The following is a 27644-nucleotide window of genomic DNA, read 5'->3' as shown; positions in this document are numbered from 1 at the left end:
TGTAGTTCGCAGGGTCTTCCCTAGAGCCTTTTTTGTGCAGTGGGACCACTTCGGCGGCCATCCAAGAGGCGGGCAGTGGGGCACCCGCCATGGCAGCGTTCAATACTGATGAAATTAACATACTCCAATCACCTAAGTCTGCACGGAGCAGGTCGCCCGGAAGCCCGTCGGGACCAGCCGCTTTGCGCGGGACGAGAGATTTTATAGCACCTTCCGCTTCTTTTTTGGTAAACAGACTTTCCTCATAACTCTCATCACCTCGAGAGATCTGTGGTAATGCGAAGTCCATCGCTTCAGCTACTGATGCTGTATACAGTTTCGAAAAATGTGAGTACCAAAGATCCTCAGTTATCTTGCAGGTGATGACAGTATCTAGGGGTCTGTTTTTCTTGCGTATTAAGGCCCAAAAACCTTTTGCGTTTTTACCAACGCTGGTGATGCGGAGTTCCTGCCAAAATGCATCTTCCCAGTCTCTCCTTGCTGATTTTAGCTCCGCTTTATAGCTCTTGCGTTTGGCGGCTATTAAGGTTGCGTCTCCACTTTTTACAGCCAATATCAGTGCTTTCTTTCCTGCACGACACTCCGTCGAGTACCAACCAAATTTGCCCTGCCGTTTATCACGGATGGTGTTTCCCTTTTTTACTTTAGCCTTGAATAGGTCCCCAATTGACATCGAGACCTCGCTAAACATTGCTGTAATCTGGTTTGGGCTGACAAGCTCATTTTCCAAAATGGCGCAGGCTGTAGAGGTAACAGCTCTGATGCATGATAGTTTCTCTTCATCTATTGCCACTTTGTCCCATTTTAGGCGTCTTAGACAGTTTGAGGGAACCACCCCTCCCAATGACCCTGGCACGGGTGTATTATGATTTCCACAAGCTGAGTGAATCTCCCTCCACCAGTATGATAGGGATAGTGAAAGTGCGTTGTGGTCACTATCCAAGGAAGGTAGAACTATCATATCCTTCATATGAGCCCACAAAGAGAAATTTAAAAGGATATAATCTATCCGGGATGAATGGCCAACCCTATTGTATGTGTGTGCCCCCGCTAAGTCTGAGCGTGTTCTCCCGTTGGCTGCTCTCAAGCCATGCTCAAGTGTGAGAGAATTTAGCTGGATAATTCTGGGGGTCCAACTATTTATGATTGGAAGATCAAGTGACGGGACACCTCTCCTTGAATCTTCATCATATAAGTCCAAAGATTCGTCGGACAACAGGGGCTCGAAGGTGCAATTAAAGTCCCCCATGACCATAATTAACGAATCAATGCTGCACTCACCTAAAGCCAACTCCAAAACCGAAAGAGTTGGTGACAAGGCTCTCCCAGAGGTCCCACGTGTGTAAATGTTAATAATCTCCAGTTTTTCAGCTTTCCTCGGGCATGTTACAGTGAGGCGCATCAAGTCTGGAGATTTTTGGGGATGATGGTGTACCCTCCATCCTAGGGAAATATCTACCCAAACTAAGAGACCTCCATAAGGGCGACCTCTTCCCGATGCTGGAATACCTGCCGGGACAAAGAAGGTGGCATGACCCACTCGGTGCCTTGGTTCCACGCACCACGTCTCTTGGAATGCACAGACTGAATGGGGTTCGATGAGCGCCACCCAGTCCGGGGCATCTAACTTGTTGTTTAAGCCTGCCACATTCCAACTAATGGCTTTCAGGGATGCATGATGCAGGGGCTCAGTGCATCCAACATCCCCACCCTGTGTACCAGGAGTTTGTGCTCCATCCACTAGCTCAATATTCTCAGACCCATCGCCTGAGAGAGGGGGCATGATTGAGTTAAGCGGGGACTGGGGCACAGAAGTGTTAGACAAGGGTACCCGCCCACCTGTGCGTGGTGTGTTGACCCTAGGAGGGGAGGCATTAATTACCGCTAAATCACCAAGTCACCAACCCCAACCCTGAGGAGGCGCTACTTGAGTAGGTGTCCATGCCCTTGCTCTGGCGTCCAATGTTGGGTAATGTGGGAACCATGCTCCCCTGCCCCCTTCTTGTAAAGATTTTTTGGGCCCCATAAGAGGAGGGGGGTGATAGAAGTACCCCAGGTCCCTCGTTTGGATGTCGCAGAAATTGTAATGCGACTGCTGACTACAGATCATACCTGCTGCTCTGGGATCGTTGAAATTGATCAACACACAGTCCCCGGTAAGGTCCTTACGTCTGTTACCAATCCAACCCACACGTCGGACAAAGGCTATTCTACCATCAATGTGCCCTGGGAGTGGTCTATTTGCTTTGAGCCAGGAGAGCGTCTTGTGTTTGAGGTCAGAATACAGTTCACAAGAACCCTCTTCAAGCTCAGGAACCCCCGTTAAAATTACCACATAAGGCTTACAGCCAGGGGGGAGGCTCGCATTAGGAGTGTGCCTTCTTACCCTGTCTTTAGCCGGGGATTTTGCTGTGGTTTTCGCTAGAGGCTTGGGCGTAGCCTGTTTAGCAGGAGCTGAAAGGAATGGGGTTGTATCACCCTTCGTTTTGATCACTGTGTTTCCTACTACCTTGGTGTTTGGCACTATGGGCTTGGGATTTGTGGCAAAATTGACCTTGAGTGCCTTGGGTGCCTGGGTACTAGCTTTATTCCTTGGACGGGCCAAACTAGGCTCAAGAGTGGGAGTTAGTGATGTGGGTATGGTTCCGCTAATGGGTTGCTGCAATTGGGATGCCTTTCCCAGAACGGGCGACTTTTGGCAAGATATGAGCTCAGGGCGGGCTATAGTGACAGAGGGAACCAAGGGGACAGCACCACTCTTTAGCCCTCCATTTTCTTCAACCTGGGCCTTGGCGTGAAATTTAACTAATGATTTCACCGCGTAAAAGTTGTCCAGCATTGACTGTTCAAGTGAGGCTAGTTTGCGTGTGAGGCCGTCAATCTTATCTACGAGAGGCATCACCACAGACTTAATTATGCTCTCGACTTGGGGGAAGATGCTGGTATCTAAAGGAGCCATTTGACCGGGAGTGCCCTCCAACAAAATATCTCAGGTGTGGGACGCATGTGATTTTGGGTAAGGAACCTGGTTCGAACTAGTACCCCCTTTGGATACAATATTCCTACTTACTTTGCTGAGGGGTTTTAGAGAGCCTCCCCTGCGGGGACTAGCGGGCCGCTTTCTCTTCTTTTGTGGGACTGGACCTGTAGCAAGATTCCCTACGGGTGTGGTTTGGTGAACCACTACTCTGGGAGTACTAGCTTCAGTGTGTACTACAATAGGTGGGGAATTCACAGCTTCACTAGACAGCACAGGGGGACTAAAGGCTTCGTGGATTCCAGGGTTACAATCCAGAGTTTGCCTCCCAGGCGATGGGTTAGTTTGGGCGGAGGAATTGAAGTGTGTCGGGTCAAGAACAATGCTTGGTGCGGTGGTAGTTACCCTTTCTAGACTAGCCCTAATCCGACTCATTCTCTCATCGATGTTTGGGGAATCAATTATCACCAGTGGAGTTGGGGAAATATGTCCAGGGCTAGAGGCTAGGGCAATGGCGCCCAGGGATGAGCGCTTGTTGGACATACTCGTGGAATCCCGGGATAATCTTCGTTCCGCCAGGATTATCTCCTTCTCTACTATGGAAACTGCTCGAGTTATGAATTGGTCCATAGTACCTAAAACAACGTCTCCCGCAGATTTCTTTGTTTTACACGATCGGGTGCCTGAAGCCATACTCCCGTTCCTTACGTGCCCACTTAGCGGAGCCAAGAGATGTGGCCCAGCCCGGCCTCTTCTGGCCCCTGATGGCCTGAGATGGTCCCGCCCTTGTCCCGGGCTTCTCCCGCGATACTCCCGCGTGCTCCCGCACAGCGGGGACTGGGCGTTCCTTTATGGGGGCGTGAAGCGATTGGTGGGAGGGGCAATCGGTCTGCAGGTGTGCCGTGGCGCAGGGACTCCTGGTTAGTTGAGTCCCTGCAGCGGCACCGGCGGCGCTGGTGAGAAGAGCGCGACCCTGCTCCCTGATGTCCTTCCCAGGGGCTGTGAGCAAACGTGCTCCCAACAGCCTTGCTCTGCCACACTGCGACGCGGCACCCGCGCAGCGGGTGCGGCTAGCTGTTGCTTGAAACAGAAGGCGGCTACAGCAACACTTGACTGCAAACGTGGGAAGACGCCGGTAAGCCCTCGGCGTTTCTGTGTCTCCTGGAGCGAGCACTTGCTAAATGTCTCTAGAAATGCAGTTTTTTCGCGCTGCTTCAGTGGCGCGAATGCTTTCAGAGATGTGTGTGCGCGCCACACACACAGCAGTGCGCGCTCGGGGGCACTGATGTGCGCGGGCGCCCAGCCGCGCGGCTTCCAGGGAACACTGATGGTAAGAAGCTCTTTATCCATTGATCGCAAATATCTCACAGGGAGAAAGCCTTTAACCTTCGTGTGTAGGTAACTTGGTCCTTTCCCTACTAAAGCTTTGAGGGTGAGGAAACAGATCCTAAACGTGATTGTCTTTTTGACTGGTACCCAGTGTAATGTTGATAGGAATGGAGGTCTCTAGTTGCCAGTGGAATAAACCCTGTCCAAGTAGGGACTATTCCTTACAGTCAGGATAAGTAAAGTACACACTTAGGTTTGCCTGTGCTCACCCTATGATGGCTTAGAACAGAGCAGTCAGGCTAAACTACATAGGCAATGTGTAAAGCTTTTGTGTAAAACCCTCAGTAACAGTGAAATTACATCAAATGGACACACACACCAGAAAGAAATAGAGTATCTTTGCCTAAACCAAACTAGTCCAAAACAAAATGCCAGCATGCAGATATCCATATAGGACTTTTAAAAGGTAAAAACATTTCTGTCTATAGAAAACCATCCAATCACCTGGGATGTGGCAAGACTCACAAGAAAAGAGGCGCAGGGAAGGTGATGCGTTGGTTTCTTTCATGCAGGTAAGGTGCTGCATCGATTCCTTGCTCCAGGAGAGATGACAAGTCTGTTCCTTACTACCACGCAGGGGAGGTGATGCATTGGTTCATTACTGGAGAGGAGGTGATGCATCGGTGTCTTACTGTGTGGGGATGTGACATTCTTACTGCAGCCCCAGCATTGATGTAGATTTGGTACACAGGTGGATTGCATGGAAATTCGGATGTGCTGGAAGTCGATGCGGTGGCAGTCACACAGGCACTGAGTTGATTTCTTCAGCTATGGTCCAGCGATGCATCAATTCTTTTAGCCGCACAGCAGGGGACTGCATAAGGTGTGATGATCTCAAACTTCTGAGATCGGTGCACAGGACTCTGCGAGCGGCGATTTCTCCAGCCACTTACAGGTGCTGCATCGACTCTTCCGTTGTAGGTGAAATCCTGGTGTCCCTGATACTTCAGAAATGGAGGAAAGAACACACAAGCTTTTGAAGATTCTTCTCAAGCAGGTTTCACAGCAAAATCCAGTCTTTGTCCTCTCTGTAGCAGAAGTGGCAAATGCAGGTCAACCCAGCAAAGCAACACACAGCAAAGGGGCAGTTCTCCTTCTCACAACTCTTCAGCTCTTCTTCCTTGGCAAAGGTTCCTCTTGATTCCAGAAGTAATCTAAAGTTCTGGGGTTTTAGGAATAATACTTATACCCCTTTCTCCCTTTAAAGTCTTTGTTCAGAAAGTCTCCTGTGCTCAGTAAAACCAGTTCTGTTCTCACTGGTCAAGCCACACTCCAAGGAGAGGAGACAGAATTGTGCAGAGCAGTCACAGTCTATATAGGTGCTAGTGACAACTCTTCTCACCTCTCAAGCTCAGGATGACTCAATGCATATGCAGGGAACACCTTGGCTCCCTTTGTGTAAGTGCCGGGAGTGAATGCACAAACAGACCCTGTCAGTCTAAAAGCAGATGGTGAATCCACGAGCAGGCCTAGGCACACATGACAGTTAAACAAGAAAATGCCCACTTTGATAAAGAGTCTAGTTTGAGTACATCAATGATGTGCCACAGTTAACATATTTCACATAACATTTCTCCATCAAATAATAACCAGCCAAAGTCCTGATGAGAAACCTAAATTTACAGTGGTTCAAAGCACGCTGACAAAAATTCCTTGGGACCCCTTCACTAACTTAACTTGGACAGTGGGGAAAGTCCTCTAATTACAAATCCCACCCTTGCCAAACAATTGGAAACCCCCCAATTGTTCCATTGTTTTGCCCCTTGTGCTCTCATTGTGTGTCTCCTGCAAGCACAAAATATCTGCCCACAACCTTTTCAGTTCAGTGGCGATTCTTTGCCTTTTGTTTGAGTCATTCAGGCCACACACATTTATATGTGCAATTTGAACACTCAACATTTTGTATCTAAATGATAAGTTCCTACACTCACTTTGACCAAAGATGACCCATTCTCTTCCTGCTTGTCTTCCTGTGATCCTACATATACCTCATTAACTATTGTTCCCTTCACCCCTTAACCCCCTCCTGTCACACCCCTCCCCCATCCTTCTCCGCCCCCTCTAACCCTCTCCTCAACCCCCCAAAAAAGGGCAAAAAGGTAATTGAATGACCCATGTGATGACGTCTGTATCGGCCACCCGAGCCGCTCCGTGCCCCACCCTCTAACCCCAAATTTGTGAAAACTGAGCAATGTTCCCAACTAACCCCTCCTGGTGAATAAAAGAAAAAGAAGAACAAGTAAGACGACAAAGAACAAACAGGAAGCTACAAGAGGGAAGCATAAGGGGGATAGTTAAACATTTCTTAACATTTTTAGCATTTCAACAACTGTTCCTTTCCACCCCTTCCTTCCTGCATTATTTGCTTATTTAATAGTGGGACACCCTCTCCTTATCTAAAATTCTAAATGTCACTGAGTCTGTCGCCACACTCAATCTCCCTGTTGTAACTGGTTCCCTTAGCTTTTGCAGTTCCTTTAGTCTTGAGGCTTTATTTCCGAAGCCAGCATCCTAACCTTCCCTCTTCAAATAACTTTGAGACGTGCAGGACTTAAAAGATTAGCCTCTGTGCCAATAGCCTGAAATGGCGAGATCAGCTGGCAAAGCCTCCAGCGGCTCTCCACTGTGCTATGGAAAAAGTCAGGCCACGCGAAGAACATGTGGCCATCAAATGATCGCTTGACATATGGTCTTGCCCCATCCGCAATAGCCTGACATAGAAGTAAGTTCCTGAAGAAGACTAGAAGTGCCCTAGGTCAATCCGGCTGACCCAACGTGTTATTTTTCTTAACAAAGAGAGGAAAACGGTGCGCCCGTTGGACCTCAGCTCTCCAGTTCCAATTCGATAGCTAGGTGAAGGCGCCCTTCAGCAGATCCAAAGTTCTAACATTGCTGCCTTCGCTATTTTCCGCTATTCCAAGAAATCGAAGGTTGTTCCGGTATTGCCAATTCTCAAAATCTTCGAACTTCCACATCGTATCCGTTGACTGCTTTTCCTGTTGCTCCTTATATTCCTGAATTTTCCCCAATTCACTCTCTAGGGACATTGTTCTTTCCTCAACATGTGTCACCCTTTATCTGATCTCTGTACACATTTTTGTAACCTTCCGGATACATCCCTGAAGTTTCTTTGTGGCCTGGTGTGCCCTGCGATTCTCCTGGCGGGCTTTCCCCAGCATTTACTTAAGGGTGGCATAAATTAAGTCCATAGAGGGAGGGTTGCCAGGGGTGGCTATGGTGCTGGCAGTAGTATCATTCTGATCTGACCTAACTTCATTATATACCTGGCTTGTGGCGGAGTAATCCCATTTCAATCTTTGAGTGGTTCAGCATTACTGTTTTATCAGTGACTTGTCCCTTTTGATCTTTTTCTTAATTTTCGGGTGTCTGGTTTGTCATGACTTTTACTTGTGGATGACCCCTCGGATCCTGAGCCTTCCTCTGTGAGCCCAGGAGTAGACGTTGAGAGCTCAGAGTCATCTGTGAGGGAAGAAACATTTCCCCTCCACAGTCTGGTGAACCCATTATATTTTTCAGCCAGGGGACACCCAATGATCCCTGTGTCATTGTCCCCCCTTTGGAGGTGGCTATAGTACCGTGCTGAGCTTCATTCTTGTTACCTGCTAAAGTTTCCAATGCCCTCCATCCCGGGCTGCTCGTTCCATGCCTGAATCCGTTCCCCCTTAAGCAGGGGAAACTGCTCCACCTTCTCCCCAACACATCACCTGCTTTCAGTTGGGCTATTCGGCTCCTCCTCCAGGTGATCCTGTGCACCTGCGGTTACCATAGGTACTGCAGTCAAGACAGGCAAATCAGCCCCAGCACCACCCTCCAAGAGTGAGTCACCTTGAGGCATGAACTCAGAGAGTGCCTCCATCTCTGAAACTTGCACCGCTCCCTGCTTAAAAAAACCTCTGTGATGAGCATACATACTTCTCCCCCCACAAGATGGTAGTAAGACTAGATTACTTTTTTACCTCAAATCAGCTGTTTTTAGAAAGTACTATTGAAAAGCATCCCCGTGTGATATGAGACCATAACCCATTAGTATTAACAGTGAATTTTAGGGGAACAGAAATAAAAAAATCAGTTTGGACTTTCGAGATTGCTCTGTTGAAGAATCCAGATTACATTGCTCACATGGATTCCTGGATTGCTTGGTTTTTGGAGGTTAACAGAGACAGTACTAGTTGTGGAACGGTTTGGGATGCACTTAAAGCCGGGATCAGGGGTGAGACCCTCAGCTACAACACCCAGCATTGGAAAATAGAAGCAGAACATTCGAACATACTATATGAGACTTTGATAGAATTGGAGGAGGAACTGACTAGTGCAATAGCACGAGGGTCACCGGTAGGGAGCTGGACTCATTGGATAGTGATAACTTATGCAGAAATTGGGCCAATCTCAGCGACTAAGGCTGCAGAAAATATTTGACATGGCGTCATCTGTGAGGGAAGAAACTTTTCCCCTCCACAGTCTGGTGAACCCAATAAATTTTTCAGGCAGGGGACAACCAATGGTCCCTGTGTCATTGTCCCCCCTTTGGAGGTGGCTATAGTACCGTGCTGAGCTTCATTCTTGTTACCTGCTAAAGTTTCCAATGCCCTCCATCCTGGGCTGCTCGTTCCATGCCTGAATCCGTTCCCCCTTCAGCAGGGGAAACTGCTTCACCTTCTCCCCAACACATCGCATGCTTTCCGTTGGGCTATTCAGCTCCTCCTCCAGGTGATCCTGCGCACCTGCGGTTACCACAGGTACTGCAGTGAAGAAAGGCAAATCAGCCCCAGCACCACCCTCCAAGAGTGAGTCACCTTGAGGCATGAACTCAGAGAGAGCCTCCATCTCTGAACCTTGCACCACTCCCTGCTTAAAAACCTCTGTGATGAGCATACATAATTCTCCCCCCCACAAAATGGTAGTAAGACTAGATTACTTTTTTTTACCTCAAATCAGCTGTTTTTAGAAAGTACTATTGAAAAGCATCCTTTTGTGATATCAGACCATAACCCATTAGTATTAACAGTGAATTTTAGGGGATCAGTAATAAAAAAATCAGTTTGGACTTTCGAGAGTGCTCTGTTGAAGGATCCAGATTGTATTAATCACATGAATTCCTGGATTACTTGGTTCTTGGTTCTTGGAGGTTAACAGGGACTGTACTAGTTGTGGAATGGTTTAGGATGCACTTAATCTGGGATCAGAGGTGAGACGTTCAGCTACAACGCCCAGCGGTGGAAAATAGAAGCAGAACATACAAACACACTATATAAGGCTTTGATAGAATTGGAGGAGGAACTGACTAGTGCAATAGCACGAGGGGCACCGGTAGAGAGCTGGACTCATAGGATAGTGATAACTTATGCAGAAATTGGGCCAATCTCAGCGACTAAGGCTGCAGAGAAATATTTGACATGGCGTCAGGGATGCTATGAATTGAGCGAGCAAGTGGGACATATGTAGCTGAAAGGACAAGGCAGAGGAGGGTGATGTGGGAGATAGTGGAAATACAGGTTGCAGGGGGGAACCTGATTAAAGAGCCACAGGGTATTCAGGAGGAATTTCAAAGATACTATAGCAAACTTCATCAGGAGGAATCAGACTTGTCATTTGACGATGTCAGGGGGGTATCTGAATAATATTCAAATAGAGCAGTTCGCCACAAGTGACATTGAAGATCTGGAGGTGAATCTGACAGAAAAGGAAATATATAATGCTCTAAAGAATCTCTCATCAGGTAAAGCAGTGGGGCCAGACCAGATACCCCTGGAATTTTATGAAACATTCTATCATATATTAAATCAAGATATGGTAAGGACATTTGGCCGGGCTGAGGGAGGAGGCTCTATACCTGAGTCCTGGGCCCAGGCAGTGATAGTTGTTTTTTTGAAGAATTTTTTTTTTTGAAACTGACTTTGTTTACTCAAGATGATCTTGAGAGGTATGGGTCTAAATGGGAGCAGAAGTTGGGCACATCACATAATGTATTTTTAGACTCATTGGAGCTTGGCAGGACTGTGCTCCTCTCTGCAGCCCTTCAGGATCAACACTATAAAATGTTATTTTTTTCTATACTATACCCTGGCTAGTATTGTGCAATGAGGTGGGCAGGATGGGATCACTTGTCCCCGCTGCAATAGCACTGATGCCAATATAGTGCATATGTTCAGGACTTGCCTCCTGCTGCGTGGTTGGCTTAGTGAAATTGAAACATTTCTGAGGGGTTCCCTTAACCCGTCAACCACAGCGGTAATTCTGCCAATGTGCGGGCATTTCCTTGCACAGGTGGGTCTACGTCGGCCGTTGGACGTGCGCAGCACAATGAAGGTAGTGCACGCGACGGCCGGCGGCAGAACGCAAGGGGTTATTATACAAACAAACCTTTCCGCACAGCTTATAATGATATGCGGTACTAATGAGGAGGCTTCTGAAGACAACCGTAATTTCCTTTTTATAGCCATGGCAGTGGTTAAAATAAGCATTGCTGAAGCCTGGCTGGATCCCCTGGCATCTGGGTTTCAGCAGTGGTTAGGGAGATTATTAGCCACCTATAATCTAGAAAAGGAAGTTTATGGAAAAAAGGAGGTAGGGAAAACATCTGGGCACCAATTATAAGATGGAAAGAAGGAAATTAATTGTATATAGTATTTCATTGTCTCTTCTGCAGAAGACAGATGCTCAGCAAGTGAGACCACCCATGAGTGCATCCAATAATCGAAATACTCATCATGTGTTTTGTCTAAATTATTATCATGTCTTTCTCTAGCTTTTTTTTCTTTTTCTCTTCCTTGCTGCAGCTTTTTGCTGCTTTATTTTGCATATGGTGAACCCCAAAATTGTAATTTGTCTATTTCTCAATCTTCATGTAATCTGTATATGTTTAATTAGCTGGTATTAAATAAAAAAAATTAAAAAAAGAAAACCCCAAATTGTCTGCCTAGAGGGTCGTGACATTGTGAACAAATGTGATAGACACCTCAGGTTATGAATGATTGGACTGGTTTGATCATTTCAGTGAAGTTTTGGGTGTTCATGTGTAACTTCATAAGGAATCACCATCCAGCGTGATGTTTATTGTTTATATGGAATCACCATTCAGCTTGATGTTAATTGAAATCAAATCAAATCAAAACAAGCTTCATTCGATTTTCAGGTTAAAATCATAAAAGCGTGGTATAACATTAAATAATTTTTTTCTTTTTTAAAAAGAGCAAGATACAATCCATAATATTCGGAATAAGCTTGATCAAACATTTCTTATAAAAAGCGGCATGATTTAACGCATAAAAACTTATACAAAAAAGGAAGTCATTAATAGTTGGTACTTTAGGGTAGGATACAAAGACTTTACATGGTGTTCCTGAATTTAATAACAAGTTTTAAAAAGCTTGAGACTGCATAGATAATGTGATCATCTTCTAAATGTTGTAGTTTCACATTTGCTGATCTACAAGTGAGAATCCCCCATGCTTTGAGGACAGGTATCAAAAAGGCCCTTTGTGGTCCCTGGTAAAATTTGCAGAACAACACGCAGTGTATGTTTGATTGCTTTGAGGTGTTGTTGCAAGGGCAAGTTAGGTTTTCCGTAGACCAATCATTACAGGTGGGGAAGGTAACTAAACGGAAAAAGTGCCTAATCTAAGGCGGGTCAGCAACGGGCGGGCATAGGGGCTTAAGGCCAGGGTGAGATAATGTTGTAGACCCTCACAGTGAGTAATTTCCTGGTATCTGAGAACGGTGTATTTCTTTTTCTCAAGATTCCATCTGACACTTACTAGATGGCAGAAACCATCTTTTTCAAAGAACCTCTTGATATCCCCTCCTAGCTAGATATCTTTTCAAAGAACTCTGGGTGACCTATCTCCGTGAGGATGTTTCTCACATAAGATAACCATCTAATGTTGGCTACCCCGTCCAATGCGAGACAATCAGTTATTAAGTCTCTATTTAAAGTAGTCTCCTTAGTAACCCAGACCTTGTGCCACAACAATATGGGGGAGATCCTGATGGTGTCACAAATATATGGGATTCCTGCTTCAATGTGTGTCATGTAAGTTGATGTGAATTTAGAAACGCCCAGTAGGTGGCAAATAAACTGGTTCACCACATTGTAAGGTCTGAGCATATTCTACCCCCCATAGCCCTGCACCATATGTGGCTGTAGATACAAATTTAGCTTTGTAAATGTGTATCAATTCCTTGACCAGTTTCCCGTCTATTTTAGAGGAGAAATTTCTCAAGGAACCAATAGTCCGTGTGTAAGCTAATTTTCTGGCAGCTACCGCTGCGTGCCAGCTCCCCCTCCTATCGAAGGTTACGGTCAGATAGCAAAACCTATCTGTTGTTTCAATTTTTTGGCCTTCTAAAATTATTGGGCAATACACCCTCTTTAACCCTGGGCCACAGGACATTGTGTAAGTATTCACTTTTAAACCTCTGTCCCTCATGAAGCTAGTAAATTTGACCATGGCCCGCTGTAGTCCTAGCCTAGTCTGTGACATTATCGCCGCGTCGTCGGCGTATAATAATAATGGCACAGGTGTCCCATTTATGGAGGGGTAGTCATGTTGTGAATCTCTTAAATATTGTCCGATGGAATTGACATATATGGTAAACAACAGGGGTGCTCATATGCACCCCTGTCTGACGCCCCTCAAAATGGGAAATTTATCCGAGCACTCCCCCTGGCGTCCAAACCTCACTCTAGCTCCTGCATCCTTTTATAATTCTTTGATAAAGGTTACGATTTGACCGTCTATGCCCAAGTCAGAAAGGGTTTTCCATAATAGCTCCTGATCCACACAGTCAAAAGCGGAGGTTAAATCAATAAAGGTGATGTAAAGTTTTCCGCTCTTGGCCTGGGTGTATTTGGAGATGAGTAGGGCCAAGTTCAAGCAGTGTTCCACGGTCCCTTTCCCTGATGTGAAGCCATACTGCAAGTTAGAAATAGCCTGATTTTCCTCCCCCCAGATTTGGATCCTATTTAGGATTATTCTGCTGGCCACCTTCATCAGTGCATCTAGGAGCGATATTGGCCTATAGCAGGTGGGGTCATTTCTATTGCCTTTTTTAAAGATTGGCACAACGATGGCGTCAGGCCAAGATGAAATGAACCAACATTGGTTGGCCTCGTTTAACACATTCGTGAGCAAGGGGGCCCAGAGATCTATCTCTGCCTTATAGGTGTCGATCGGAACGCCATCGGGGCCAGGTGCCTTACCAGATGAACTTTCTTTAATGGCTTTAATGACCTCGTGGCAGCTGAAAGTTATGTCTAGGGGGAATGTGATTGGATGGATAAGATCACTGGAACTAGATGTAATGTCATTAGGAGTGTTCATACTATGTCCGCTGATCGGTCTGTTGTAAAGGTGTTTGAAATGGGTCACCCAAGTGTCTCCTGTTATTGCTGCATCTATAAAGTCCTCAAATCTACTTTGCAGATATGGAGCATTTACCACTTTACAGAAGGCCGTGTTATCTCTCCGTTGAGAGGCCTCACGTAAGGACGCCCAGGCCTCCTTCTTTAAAGTGGCTTTCCTGGTCTTAATAGTCATTTTATATGTCCTTCTGGCTTGGCGGATTAGGTCAGGATTTTTGGGTGTACTCTGCACAGCCTTTTTTTAAAGTTTTAGTGCCTTGGAGCACTTATTGTCAAACCACCCATGCGCTTTATTTGCGACACGTATATGTTCTCTAAACAATAGATTCTTTACCGCTAATTGGATTTTTGAAAAGGAAGTTGTTACTTTAACTGGTTCCTCATCGTGTGCCAGACATACCCAAATATCTTCGAGGGATGACAATATTAATTTTTTCAGGAACCCAGCAGGCTCAACCTTCTCCCATTTAATGACATAACCGTTTTTAGCGGCCAGTTTGATCTTTGGGGTATAAGGGATATTACCCTTTGTTATTCGTGCCTCCCCCATAATTTTCACTGTGAAAGAAATGGGGTAATGGTCACTAAGTAGGGCCGAACCTGTTTCCCATGTACTCACAAATCCCGCTTGATGTGAGGACATTAAAGTAAAATCAATTACGGAATTGCTCCCTTGTCCGTTGTAGGTCGGTTGGAAAGGGACGTTCGGGCTGCATAGCTCGTTCACGAAGGATAGATTAAGGTGGAAGGTGATATCATTAAAGATATTACCTAATTTTGTATGAACAAAATGAGTAGGGCTGTCTTCCCTATGGTCGGCGGGCCGCAGAGGCCAGTTGCATGGTGGGGGCAGACAGTGAAATGAAAATCACCGACCCAGATTATCACCTTCTCTCCTGTTGTCTGGTCTCTTAAGGATGTTAAGATAGTCATGAGATTATGAATTGTGGACTCTATCGTTTTAGGAACCACATTATTATAGAAATTACGACATAAGTGCAGAGGCCTCCGTTGTTTCTGCCCTGTACACTAACCAAGGCTGGTGTGTGAAAGGTTTGGAAACCTATAATGTGGAGTTCCTCTATCGTCCATGTTTCCTGTAAACATACAATACTGTGCTCCGTGACAACATCTAGCCATGATTGCTGGGAAACCTTAGTTGACAAACCCACTACGTTCCAAGAAAGGAGGCTATAAAAAGGATTGCTCCACTTAGCGCCTGTGTTCTTTAAGAGGGGACTTTCTCTGGTTCTAATTTCCTTTGATGGAACACGGTCCGTGGGAGCCAAGGGGACAGTTAAAAAATGGCTATCAACCCAAAGGGGTTGATATGTATCTACTACTTCTTCAGCTTCTTCCACCACTATGTCACTGCTTAAAACAGTTACGTTTAAATCATGTTGATCCTCTACAGTACGGAGGGTGTCTTCCCTCATATTCTGATATGACACTATAGTTAACGGGGTTGTTGATGTTGCTACATGTTCCGCCGGGGAGTTCCTTGCCTGTCAATCTAGGTCATCCAAACCCGAGAAAGCATTATATCGATTCGTTAAGGGGATTGACCAATGTGGAGTATGTGAGGTAAATTGGGCGGGTTGTAAGCTCCCACCCCAGTAACTATCTGTTTTTTCTATGAACCTACGACCATGGTGTGTGAGTCTCGATTGATTAGTATTTATGTTCTGTGGTGGAAAAGGGGTATAAGTCGTATGTTTAAAATTGTTACGAGGATCACGTCTACCCCAGGGTGTCACCAAAGACTGTGGATAAAAGTACCCTTAAATTCCTGGTCGATATACCTTTATCTCCCCGCTCTAGGTACCAGTTAGTAACCGCCCTTTGGTCTCTGAAGTTAATGATTATTACATCCCCAAGCAGTGGCGGCTGGTGACATTTGAACCTGGTGGGGCGGAAAATGAGTTCCGCACTGTAGCTCGCAAGCGCGGCGCGCGTGCCCGAACACCCCCACCCAGAAAAATGTGAAAATCGAGTGGACAAATGGTGCATTTGCAAGCAAAGTTGGCAGCTCTAGCCTTTAGGCCACAACCTCTTGCATAATAACTAAAGCATTTTCAACATTATCTACAACAAAGCCATAGTTGTATGTATGCATGTAGTATATTTATTTTATGCAACTGACAACCTTAGACAAAGCCAATTGTCCGGGCGTGTTGTCAGTGTAATGTTACTTGTATTATATATGTGGGGGCAATAACCAGAAGCAGCAAAATACCAGGTGGGTGGCCAATTATGCTGAGCACAGATTTTTTTTAAATGCCTGTTTTAAGCCACGACCTTAATGATATAGGCCACGACCCCTTTGAGAGACCCCAGTTTTTTCATCCCACTTAAAGCCCTGCATGCAGGGCCCACCCTCGGACTCACTCACCTGCGCACTTCACTTGAGCACCAGTTTCGATACATATTTGACCCATTTATTTGTCATGCACGGGTGGGGGTTGAGTGAATTGCCCAGAATCACAGGTTGTTGTGCGTTCCTGCTGCGACTCGAACCTGGTTCCCTAGTGAGGTACTAACCCAGCCCAACACTGCTTGGCTTTCACCCAGCCATTGCATGTGCTTACCAACCCAGGTGACGCTCCCACCAAGATGCAAGACTCGCCCTGATATTGCCCACACCAAAATAGGCTGCTCCCGCCACCGCCAATGCTGCCCGACTGCCTCACTGAGGTAACAAGCTGAAAGAAACAAGCTGCAATGTGACCAGCCCGCTGCAGTTGTGAATAGGATTAATGCAAGTTACCACAAAATTTAGCAGAAATACAATCTAATAATCACCATAAAAAGGACCAACCAGGGCAACTACGAAGAAATGCCCCCAGCAGGCGTACTGTTCAATTGGCATTGTGGTCAATAACACATTTTACCAAATGTGCGCATATATGAAAGAGGCTGTGATGCATGTGTAATGCCCTGGGCTACAGTAGTTAATTAGAAACCCTTTGGTAGATGACATCAATAACCATGTACGTGCCTCCCGGTATTACTGATGTGAGGGCCATCTTAAAACTTTATGCCCACGACTAGGGGTAACAGATTTTGATAAGCAACATCTATAAATGTCCAGACATAAACATAGACTTACTTCTGTCCCGATTTTTGCGTTGCCTTGAAAAGCTGTGTATTCCCAGCTACGCGGCGGCGTACATAACATTACCTATGGCACGTCCTTCACCCTGAGCCCCCCTCTGTCTCCCCTCTGCTGCCGCGTGCACGCAGCTGGCGACCTCCTGGGCCCCTGTAACAGATACATTACTTAAAGAGAGTATACCTTTCAACTCTCATTTGCAGGACGACCTGGCCTTTGTTCCCAAAACCATGTATTTTAACAATTACAGAGAACACCGGGACAGTCCTCTGAACACCGTGAATGTCGAGGCAAATCCGTGAAATCTGGTCACCCTACCACGACTCGCTTGCAAACTAACCAGGACACCTTCCTAACGAAATAAAGGCTGACTCAAATCTGAGCAGAAGGTGCATGGACCTACTGAGCTCTCATTCCTACATGCAGCTCTGTACAATGGCGGAATTACACATCACACTCGGGTGAGGACTAACGGCCGCCAGGTTGCACGTTGATGCATGCAGCAGATTCACAGACTCTTTCCCTCACTCACTCTCCTCCCGCCCCCACTCAATTCCCTGCGCACTGTCATGACTTCAAGAGTGGCGGCAGTGGCACTAGTGAAAACATCAAACCGGCTGCCATAGGAGGCGCTGTATTTACAAAAAAATACTTACAGACCGAAACGATGCCGGATGGCCAAACCCGCCATGGCACTCTCAGGGGGGTACAGCTGTGGGATCATGGGTAATACGGAACGGGTGGGAGTTTGAAATAAAATTCAAAAGGGCGGTAATCACCACCATCACCATTGTGACTCACCTCAGTAGTTCTCCGTGTCGTGCCGATGTTGTTACGGTAGTAGTCCAGCTCAGGAGGCAGCAGGAAGAGTCACCATCAGGAGGACAGGAGGAGCACGCACACCACGTTTGAAGCGGGCAGCAGCACTGTGTGTGGAAGTGGCTGCGGGTGCGGGGTGAGAGTGACCAAGGAGGTGAGTGACGTCACGTCATCCCAGACGTCATCAAGCAGGTCAAGGGATGGATTGGTTAGAGCAGCCAAACTCCCAGCCCCATTAGGAGGCTGGGGGCTGTGGCATGAGGCAACCCCCGGTATGCAAAGGGGGGGGGCTAGTGCGCATGCTCCGACCGGGCAGAAAAATGACCTGTCCGAAAGAGGACACGCGCACTAGCGCCCCTGCACAGCCCCACCCCCCCTTTTCCCGATGGTTTCTGGCCCGGCCCGGTGACTGGCCGGCCAGAAACTAGTTGCTGAATAATGCACAATGTTTTATTTTACTAGGCACACTGGCGGTCCCGGATGGCGGCAGTGCGCATTGGGGGGGCAACGCCCCAACGCCCCAATGGACGCACCGCCGCTGTCCCCAAGTAAATCTTTGGGTCTCTGTCCCACCCAGGTCAGTCTTCTCACATGCGCTATCTCTCCATCTATGTTGGGGGGCAGTGGCCTGTTGTTCGTAAGCCAATGGACTACTTTGTTTTTTAGTTCAAAGTAACCTTCCATCTTCCCTTCTATAAGTTCGGGGACCCCTGTGAGAACAATAGCGTATGGGGCCGCCTCAAGGGCAGATCTATGTGGCGATTTATTCTTTTTGAGACTTTCTCTGGGGGATGGGCCTTTTCAATAATTGCATCTTTACCTTTCTCTTTAGAGGGTGAGTGTAATTTGGGGATAGTATCAGCTGACCCTCTAATCTTGGACTCCTTGCCTCCTGATGCCTCAGTTATTGGTTTCTCAGCTCCCGTTGGCACTGTCACACCCCCTGTGACTGCTTTCTTTGGAGCTGTGTGGGCTCTCACAGCCCCAGTTGGCACTTTCTCAGCTACCTTACTGAACAGCATGGGGAATGGCAGCATGGGCATATCCCCAGTAGGAAAACCATTAGTATTGCTTGATGTTAATTGTTTTTATGCACAAATTCACAGTGTTTTGTTTTGTATTATGTAAGTTTAGTTCTATGCAGTATTTTTAATCTATGAAAAAATAGAGGAGTGTATGTTTTCAAGGCATAATTAAAGTTTACAATATTGAAAACCTGATTGAATTGACCATTGAATCAAATACACGGACCAAGGAAATGAAATTGCTTGACCTTGTTTTCCAAACTGTAGACTTTATTAACCACAGACATTTTCCTAGTTTTGTGAAAGTTTCAAGAGGTCCATTTTGGGTGTATGGTAAAGGGGTTAACTCCATAGTTTACCACTTTCTAAAAAAGGCATTTTGAAAGATACAATTTAAAACCACCTTTACTAAAAGGTGTGTTATGAAATGATGGGTTCTTGGAGCCTAAACTACAAATGTTGAACTGTTCCCAATTGAAAGTTACACTTGTTAAATATTACAAGGCAGGCTCAATGATAGCCTATAGGATAGCTAGTTGTTGCAATAATGAAAAACAAAATAGGTAGTGTTTCACTATCAGGGCATCTAGAACACACAAGTACATGTCCTTCATTTGACATACACTGCACCCTGCTCAATGGGGGTAACTTAGGGATGACTGTAGAAAAGGGAAGGTTAGGGCCGAGCAAATGGGTCCACTTGACAGGGCCACATGGCAGTTTAAAACTGCAATGACAGGCCTGAGACAGGTTTACAGGAATACTCATGTGGGTGGCATAACCAGTGCTGCAGACCCACTAGCAGCATTTAATGTACAGGCCCTGGCAACACACTGTGCACTCTAAATGTAAATGTAAATGTATAGGCATTTATATAGTGCACTACTTACCCGTAGGGGCCCAAGGCGCTTCGACCGCTGCGAAACCCTTCCTGGCTTCCCTGAGATATGGTCCCTTAATGGGTATCTCCAGGGTGAGACCAGGCATCCCCGGCAGTCTGGTGGGGCCGTTAGTGAAGATGAGGCAAGCTAATGCCCAGAGTTGCTGAGTGTGATCGCGGATCAGAGTGGGCACCAAGGCGAGAGAATTATCGAGTCCGCTGACCCTGGTCCAGAAACCTGCCGCGCCGGGAATCGAACCCTGGTCCCGGGCCGTCCTCTGCTCTCGAGTCTGCCGCCTCTAACCAGTGCGCCACACTACTTCACTCTACTACAGACTTACCAGTAAATCAAATATGATAATCATTGAGAAACAATCAGATGTACAATTTACACAGAGAGCAGATGCACTTAAGTACTGATCAGCTGTAGTAACATGCCCGTAGTCCTAAAGCCAACAAAAACAGAATCAGAGAAATAGGTGGCAAAAGGTTTGGGGATAAACCTGCAAAAAGGGTCAGGTCCAACAAATGTTCTTAGAAGAGGGGTCGATGCAGATCTGAATGGGGATTACAAATGAGCCATGCAGCTGTATTTTGCACAACCTGCTTGCTCAGAGAGTAATGTTTAAATGGGATAAGCCAAAAGAGCAGTACCATAATCAAACCTACTAACAACAAGAGTCTGCACCAAGGTTTTCCTGGCCGCCAGCCGTATTAAAGGAAGTGCTGTCCTCTATAAACGCAACATAGGGAAACAGGTGCCTGTTATAGATAGGACCTGCTCTTCCTTTAATCAATTAAAAGGAGGCTTCAAACTTTTGTACACCTTACCCTACACTTTTTAAACTCACAAAACCACAGCTGGCGCATTCAAAGAAAAGTTAACAAGCACCTACTTTTATTATATAAATTCCATCATGCGTCATGCTGCTCATTTACCACTAGATGGCACTAGTAGAATGTTCTAACAAGAAATCACAATTTAAAATCAGAATTGGTACGTAGTTTCTAATTCCGTTCCTTGTGAAACAACGTGAAATACTACCATTTCATCAAGTATCGGCAATTACTAAAGATATGGATTTGTAATGTGTATAAACAAAGGTATAGAGGGACAAAGAGGCAACGTATATACTAGGAAACAGCTGAACATTTTTTAAGCTCAGAATATGTTGTTGTTCTTACTTGTTGATTATTGTTAAGTTACGAAGAAACAGTGGTTGTATGTTGTAAAACAGGTTTATTCTGTAAAACAACCCCAATGGCATACAGGATCTTTCTTCCTTCAGAAACGGTAGTCCTCTGACCTAATCCCTGGATTCCACACTCCAGAACCCAGTGAACAAGTTCATCACACAATGAACCCTGAAACTGTAACCAAGCTACAACATATCTCCTTTTCTATAATAACAAAAACTAAAACAAAATAAAAAAATTACATGAAAAAAAGAAAAAACACCATATGAACATATAATGTTATAAAGTAGATAAAAGTACCAATTTAAATACAGATAGATTTATGTACATTTATAATCTTTCAACGTGACGCTTCTCCCGGATGCGTCACGTTGTAAAGCCCTGCGCCAGAAGAGGCGTACCATCGCAGGGGGAGGCATTCCTGCACAGGAAAGCCTCCCAAAAGTGGCTGAGTGAAATCTACAAGATTTCACTTAGTCACTTTTGGGCCCATGCTGCGTCATAACCCTGCGCCTGCTTGAAGCAGGCGTAAGGATTGACGCAGCACTGTACACATAGGGCCCCCCTGATCATTGCTACAGCTGTGTCGCGCTTGCGATGCAACTTCAGCAATGCGCCGCTTTCACGGCACAGATGCGTGAGGAATCTGTGCCGTTTTTGTTCCATGGTGCGCCGCATTGTAAATGTGGCGCATCATGGGTGGCGGAGCTGCGGCGCACAATTACTGGCACATCCTTGCCGATATACAGGCATGCTCCAGTAATTGTAATCTGCCCCACATTGCTGTAGTTGTGTCACTTTTGTGACACACTCCAGCAATGCGTCACTTTTATGCCTACAGATTCTTCACCGGAAAGGAGACACGCTTCCGGGGAAGCTTGTTTCCTTCCCAGTTTAAGAATTGGCTTGGTAGTTTGGTTTGCCCTGTTCCCATCATGCACTGGGACAGGAACAGACTAATTTACATATAGCCAGGTTCTGAGCTGGGATGGTGCAGTGAGCTAAAAAACGGTGTTGGATCTAGCCCTGATCTCTTGACTGGGTGAGAGTATTCTGCTTAATTCAGAAACTCTGTCCATCACCACCCCTTGTTGTTAAATGCCCTGCACCACAGACACGCCTGTGTAATATAGTGCAAGGGTGTCTCTATGAGTCCAGCATAGGTTTTGTACTGGAAGTGAACCCTTCCAGTACAAAATACCATGCTTAGACTAACGAAATCTTTTTTCAATTTGTATGTGTGCTGGACAGTGCAGCACACATACAAAGTTGGAAAAGAAAGCAGAAACTAAAGCATTTCTCTTTCATAGTGCCTATTTTAAATGGGCACCAACCTTTCACGCTAAACATTGTCTATTTGTTGAAGTAAATAGGGTCTATCGCCAGAAACCTTGGCTGTTTGCATGGGAATGCCCAAGCACCACCCATGGTACGCTCCCTTGGTGCTAAGTAATGCAAAGCAGAGCTATCCTCTGTTTTGCTGTTCTTTCGAGATTTTTTCAGAGTTAACCAAGATTAGCACTGAAAAGTAAATTAGTTAAAAGGAATTTAGTATAATTTTGAGTCTCTTTTGTGATGCAAACACAGTGTTAAATCTTAGTATAAAGACCACATAGTTTCTTCAAATAAGTACATACCCAGGCAACAGAGATCAGAAACAATGAGCGTTTTTTTACTCTCTTTTTGTGAACTGTGCTGGCTTTAACTCATGCCCTCTCTCAAGAAATTCCAAGTTAAAAGTAGTAGTTTTGACACTGCAATTGAAAACAGACAGCTCTGCTCTGAGCCAGCGTGCCCATTAATGATATCATATGACCCATATCACATGACTGACTTTAACCCAGCTCCCACTCCTTGACAGCAGTGAATCTGTTGTGACTGGTACTGTTTCAGTCCCGCTCGCTTGTCAAAGGTGCACCTGTCAAATGATTCACTGTGCCTTAATAATCCTGATTTTTTCACAGATATACCGGACTAATTACTGACTTTGAAAAGAGTTGCATCTGGCAAGTGACTATCTCTAGCACTTTCTTCCTGCCATAGTGCATGCAGGTGCCTCTTTGAAGGTAGATAGGACAATAAGTCCCACATCCCCACCAGCCTTTCTGTTGTAGACCTGCCATTTGACTGGCCCTTCAGATATGTGCATGATCTTGGATTGATATTGGCCTGACAGACATGTTCTTTCATAGGTGTGCTTAGAATTAGACTGGTAGGTTTTGCCCTACTTCCCCAGAACAAGTGCAACTCTCACATGGCGTGCTCTGCTTTAGTTTTTCTGCCCAGTGATAGGAGTGCCTTAGCTCTCACTGACTAGATCCCTAATCTACTGTTGTATGTAGTAAACTGTCTCACAGGTGACCAACTCTACCCCAGCCCATTTTCATGTCAGAGTCACACCTCACCTTTAACTTACCACAACCCTCTGATGGTGTGCTACTCTCTAGAAATCATATTTATTTACGCGATTTTATTTATCCTGTACCTCACCTAGAGGTGTCAGAATGCTTTACAATAGAGCAAAGTCCATTAGATCAGACATTATAGGTAAGATGGTAGAGGTGACAAGACATATAAGTGCTAGAGTTAAGCAGAGTGATGGTTACAGTTTTACAAAATAAAGATTCACTAAAGATTTCATATTGCAAACTAAAGTTGGGGAGATTAGGGTTTCAAAAGTACATATTCCACCGTTGAAGAGAAAGAACAAACTAGTTCTCCAGTGAGGAACATGAAACAGAGATTTATTAGTAACAGTGGGGCATATTCTCAAGAAGTTATCGCTGAGTTAACAGCACATTATCGCAGCCAAAGTCACAATAAATGTATCACCCCATTCACAAGCTGGTGCTAACACCCCATAGCACCATTTTCCTGCGATACCAGCCGCAATAAACAACGCCACAGATGACCTCCGCAACTATCGCTAATGAGATGCAGAGTAGGCATTCACGTGCAAAGAGCTGCGATAACACCACTCCGCAACATTCTCAACTACCAGCCAGATTGGCGATACGACCACAAAACATGTGATAAGGCGTGTTAGCAGCAGGAAACTAAGACCTTCTCTGACCTGGTTTAAAGTCAGACCACAGCCTGCACCAGAAAAGGGAGCCCAGCCCAGACCCACACCTGAAGGGCAACAGATGCCATGGAGCCACTGAGCAAGCAGACCGGACACCCAAGAGGACCACAACACCCACCGCCACCATCCCTAGGAACCCCCTCCCCGGGCCCCACCTGGCCAAAGACATGCTACATCAACTACACGGAATCATGTCTTGGTAATTTGGGATGGGTTTTAGTACCCAGGAAGTAATGGCGCTCAAGCCGAGTAAACGTAATGTGTAAAATAATGACAAAATTCAGAATGGTGCTAACAGGAAGGGGAAACCCTCAAAACCCCTCAATATGTATGGAGAACCATATAACAACAATTAAGCAGAAAACCTGTGCACACATTAGGCAATAAATAATCCGATAGATAAGTATAATAGGCTGGTTCCAGAGAAGACGCCGATAATAAGCAATAATTAATTTGCATCACTACCCGTCATTGATTTGCTTATTATCTGCGTCTTCTCTGGAACCAGCCTATTATTGTCTGACTGCTATTTCATCCCTTTAGCCTTATCCAATTGTCTCACTACCCTGCTGGGTTGGAATTATCACTGGATGTGGGCAGTCCAATTTTGGATCCAGCCATATAGCCCTGAAGATTTGTAGAATACTGTGCTCTACAATGAAGCATGTGTCGGCAGGCTGTGTGTAAACTGTACTGGATGCACGATTAAAGACAAGTTTAAGAACTAATATTCCTTCGTGGGACTGTCCTATTTTGCTCCTAATACTTATCTATCGGATTATTTATTGCCTAATGTGTGCACAGGTTTTCTGCTTAATTGTACACGGAATCATGTATGAAATATTCGGATGTACCGTGTTACAACGCATACCATTACAACTACCTACTATTACAACGCGACCATTACAACGCATACCATTACAACGCATAGCGCTTTGAGGTGCTGGATAGTGGTAAGTATAATTTACTATTCTAACTCCAGTCCCCGTGGACACTAGGGAAGGTGTTGGATAGTAAATTATACTTATTCCCTATCCTAGAGCGCCCCCCAGCGCAATGCGTTGTAATGGTATGCGTTGTAAAAGTTGCGTTGTAATAGTAGGTAGTTGTAAAAGTTGCGTTGTAACAGGTGTATACCGAAATATTCTGATGTCAATCACATCTGGTGACATGCATGTGTTATGTTATGTTATGTTATCTTTTCTTATAAAGCGCTAACAATCATCCTGAGCAGGATATCACGGTGCTGCAATAACTATAGTGAGTGGTGAGTTGGCTTGAGTCCTACCATTTAATCTGATTTAGGGAAAAGAAAAGTTTTCAATTGTTTCCTAAATGATAGGTGAAAGTCCATAAGTCTAAGAGCCACGGGCAACTCATTCCATTTGGTTGCGGCTATGTGGGAGAAGGCTCGCTCCCCCATCCTAGCTCTCTTCACTCAAGTAGTTCTTGCTCTTGCTGTGACTTGAGAGCAGAGATTTCTGGTTGGTACATAAAACTGAATCCTATTTCTTAGGATAAGTGGGCCTGTGTTGTGTAGTGCTCTGTGTGTTATACACAGCATTTTAAAGGTTGCTCATGAGGCTCCATTGGGTGCCTCATTGGCAGCCAATGGAGCTCTCTCAGGCAGCTCTTGGCTGAGTCAAATTTTCATTTCTTGCATGTTGCCTTGGCCGCCGCGTTCTGCACTATTTATAGTTTGGCAAAGAGGTAATCTGACATACCTACAAACAGGGAGTTTCCGTAGTCCAGCCTACTCATCAGTAGTTACTGAACCAGGATCCTTCTGCATTCTATGGGAATGCAGGGGAAGACTCTTCTGAGCATCTTTAGCAAGGCAAAGCCTTTGCAGCAGATTGTTGACACGTGAGATTTCATAGACAGGGTGGTATCGATTGTTACTCCCAAATTCCTTGCTGTCAGTGTAGGAATTGGGGGGTGCCCAGGGACGCCGCTCACCAGCTGTTATTCCACAGTTGAGTATGTCCACCGAACAGCAATATTTCTGATTTGTCTGCGTTCAGTTTTAGGCAATGGCGATACATCCAGTCAGACAATTCGGTGAGATAGTTTAGTAGCCTGTCCTTAGGGTCATCATTCTCATCCAGGATTACAGTTAGTTGGGTGTCATCTGCGTAGGAACAGATTTCAACACCCCACTTTCTTCCTATCGCTGCCAGGGAAGATACAAACACGTTAAACAACGTTGCGCTCAATGAGGCCCCCTGTGGAACCATATTTGATATTCCGGAGCGGGGATGAAAAGTTACCCATGCGCACTGATTGCGTTCTGCCCACCAGAAATGATTGCAACCTCCCCAATGCTCTGTCCCGGATACCTTTAGCTGCAAGAGTTTTTAATAGCAGGTTGTGTGGTACGGTATCAAACGCCACCGAGAGATCTAGTAATACCAGGGCGACTGTTTTCCCCGGTCTACATGCATTCTGATGTTATCCAGCACGGACAAGAGTGTAGTCACAAAAATGAGCATCACACATTCACCTTTGAATCAACAAATGAAAATGTATTCAAATAAACACAGAACAGAAATGAGGACACATGGCGGCTCCCCTCGGGACAATCCGTAGGTCACAGCCTGCAAGACAAAAATCATGATGAGAAGGTGTGTCCTGCGCACATCAAGGGACAGAGAGAGAGCAAAGGAGAGAGAGAGAGAGAGAAAGAGAGGGAGAGAGAGCTAGAGAGAAAGACGGACAGAGAGGGGGAGCGGAGATAGATGGACAGAGAGGGGGAGCGTGAGATAGATGGACGGAGAGGGAGAGAGAGAGAGAGAGATAGACGGACAGAGAGGGGGAGAAAGAAAGAGACGCACAGAGAAGGGGAGCTAGAGATAGATGGACAGAGAGGGAGAGAGAGAGAGATAGACAGACAGAGAGGGGGAGAGATAGAGAGACGGACAGAGAAGGGGAGCTAGAGATAGAAAAAAGAAGAAAGGAACAGGGAGAGAGAGTGCAAATACTGAACACCCAGGCCACACTGCTCACCTGCTGCCACCGGTGTGTCTCCAACCACATGCCGGTATATAGTGCAGTTCACCAGGTTCCACATCTGAGAGAGACCCGTCACCTGAAACAGAGTCCAGATACATGAATGGCACAGTACAGCAGTGGTGGTGGGTGCTGCCTCCTGTGTGGTCTGTGCAAGGGGTGGGGTGTCCTCTTTGTAGCTTGGCTGCCCTGCTCCTGGAGGTGGGCTGTGGTGGCTTACAATGAACTCATGGAGGGTGTCAGAGTTGAAGCTGTGCTGGTCCTCTTGGTCATCAGAGAAGAGAGGTTCGGGATGCTCTGCATGTGTTGTTGATTGTCCCTCTGCAATGTGAATGGGAGAAGCAGTTTAACAATGTGTTCACATGTATGTTGTCGCATTGTACATGTTTGCATACAGATTGCATGATTGTGTACATTGTGGCTGTTTGGAAGGAGCTGCCTATTTGATGGGGGACAGTGGACATTTCGACAACAGACATTTTTGTGTTTGTACTGGTACATTATCAACTCACATTTCCCTACAATGCCACTTGTGAATGGCCTGTGTCTACACCCAGTTGACACCAGCTGTGTGCTGTTGTGGACGTGTTGCGGTTTGTGCCACATTGGTGCCATTGTTGATGTGCTCTGCATGTTATGTGTGTGTGCTGCATTTTGGGGGAGTGGCCCCTGCTGCTCCGATTTTGCTGCCCCTTATCCCTTTTCTACGATGTACCTTTGACTTCTGTGCTTATACAGTGCTGAGATGTTGCATACTTGGGTACATTGG

Source organism: Lissotriton vulgaris, chromosome 11, assembly GCF_964263255.1.
Source record: "Lissotriton vulgaris chromosome 11, aLisVul1.2, whole genome shotgun sequence".
NCBI lineage: Eukaryota > Metazoa > Chordata > Amphibia > Caudata > Salamandridae > Lissotriton > Lissotriton vulgaris.
Note: the sequence above shows the minus strand (reverse complement) of the source record.